The sequence below is a fragment of the Solanum tuberosum genome, unplaced genomic scaffold (genome assembly GCF_000226075.1).
Source record: "Solanum tuberosum cultivar DM 1-3 516 R44 unplaced genomic scaffold, SolTub_3.0 scf00104, whole genome shotgun sequence".
Lineage (NCBI taxonomy): Eukaryota > Viridiplantae > Streptophyta > Magnoliopsida > Solanales > Solanaceae > Solanum > Solanum tuberosum.
Window position 1 is genome coordinate 1,157,254 of NW_006239030.1, and position 2,666 is coordinate 1,159,919.

A 2,666-nucleotide genomic window follows, 5' to 3' on the forward strand; every position below is an offset into this window, starting at 1 on the left:
AATCTGCACCACAAAGAGTGCAACAAGTGTAGTATGAGTACGAAACCACGTGTACCCAGTATATCTCATAGACCGACAACGAAGAAGTAGTGACAGGAGTTTAAATAATAAAAATAAGTCTTTTACTTATACAAGTCTATAGTATGCTTATCAATCGAGTTTCATCAAAATAAGGATAATCAAACTTCACACAATGTACAACCACCAATAAAGCACTTAATCAATAATAATAAATGATGTAATGAGATGCAGTGCAATGTGACACCATGAAATAATATGCCTTAGAATGCCAAGTACTCTCTCAACCGTATATACATGATACTCCTCAGAAATACATCAAGAGTTCATGACCCATGGGGGACTCGCGAGGTCCATATACCGACACAGACGATCTCCACGTGTCTGTGCGGACAATCTCAACGCACTACCATAAAATCAAATAATTTCGGCACGGACGGTCTCCACGTGCCCAAAATATAATCTTAACACCTCACCATCCCAGCACGGACGATCTCCACGTGCCCAACTTATACTCAATCTCATGTCAATGCATATGCATAATATAATCTCAAATAAAGGGGATGATGATGCATCTCACAAGTATACGGGTTCAAATAAGAACACAATCACATAAAATAATCATTCAATAATATATCAGCTAATGCCCATATGCTTCGGCATTCTCGGATTAAAATCCGCATTCTATAGTAATAAACTTTCCCTTTATAACACCGGTACTTGTACCAATGCCCGTCACATCATTGGTACGAAACCCTCATCTTTCGCCCTTACCCATTGTCTATTCCATTTTTTAATCTTTAAATTAGGAAAACGTCCTCCAATGAAGTCTGAAAGTCTTAACATACCTTGAATGCCGAACTCGTGCCACAAATCCTCAAGATTTTTCCTTCCCTTTTCGCAAAGCTTCAGAATGTTCCCAAATTACCAATTATGCAATATTCGTAAGTAAGCGAGTTCATAGACACTCATATTACTACACGTCTAACCTAGACTAGAAACTAATCAAAATGCTATAATCAAGCTCCTAAATTTGGTGCCAACTAATATGTCACATCTTATATTTCCTATAATTCAAGTCTAGGGCTAAGTCTTAAGTCCTTCAAATAACATAATTCTAGTGACATTCACAAGATCTAATACACCTAATATTTAATTACATATCTCAATAAATGTAAACTTGACTCATGATTGACAAATTCTTAAATTGTTTGGCTTCCTAAAAGTACGTCAGACATGTATCCAAGGAACTGCTTCTTACTATTGTATGCAAATTCAGACTTAACCAGCATTAATCTAACCAAGAATCACCGGTTGCGGAACAAAAGCATTTATCATGTGACAGTGCATCAACATTGATTTTAGTCATAAGCAAATTACCTACGCCAACTGTTTAAGTTGCTAACAAAATCAAAATGGAGTAATTAAATTCCATATTGTGATTTGCTGTATACCACCGATCAAGGAGTTGAAACTGTAGTCTTAAGCTAGTATAAAACCCCAAAACAGTGACAAGAAATCCACAATTTTCACTCAACTATAACCTGCTCTTAAATCATGAAACCATCAATTTAAACCCAATCCCCAACGTTCTTTAATTCCCATTTAATAACTCCGCAATCATTACCTAATAATTATCACCCATTGTAACAATAAACATATGCATTATACAATTCACAACTTGCCTGAAAGGAAAATTGTTTTACCTGAAGTCTGCGATTTCTCTTCTTTCCGCACACGTTTTGCCTAACTCTGTTACCGGTATATGCTAATCACCCATATAACTTAAATCAATACATGGGCCAAGTGGTAAAAAGGTATTAAACAAAAGATGAAGCATATACATCTAATTATGTGTATCTAAATATGGAATATACAAAAAGATGAAGCATATACATCTAATTATGTGTATCTAAATATGGAATATACAAAAAGATGAAGCATATACATCTAATTATGTGTATCTAAATATGGAATATACAAAAAGATGAAGCATATACATCTAATTATGTGTATCTAAATATGGAATATACAAAAAGATGAAGCATATACATCTAATTATGTGTATCTAAATATGGAATATACAAAAAGATGAAGCATATACATCTAATTATGTGTATCTAAATATGGAATATACAAAAAGATGAAGCATATACATCTAATTATGTGTATCTAAATATGGAATATACAAAAAGAAGAAGCATATACATCTAATTATGTGTATCTAAATATGGAATATACAAAAAGAAGAAGCATATACATCTAATTATGTGTATCTAAATATGGAATATACAAAAAGAAGAAGCATATACATCTAATTATGTGTATCTAAATATGGAATATACAAAAAGAAGAAGCATATACATCTAATTATGTGTATCTAAATATGGAATATACAAAAAGAAGAATCATATACATCTAATTATATGTATTTAAATTTCATACGGTATATCCAAAAACATGTATCTCGAATACATAATAAGCATATACATTTAATTATGTGTATCTAAATATGAAATGTAGCTGAAACATATCAATTTAGGAACAAATTACGACTGTAGAGTATCTGTCGTATCATTAATATCATCGTGTTGTTAAAAATCATGTATCCGAAATTTAATGGTGGATACATATACATGGCCAGACAT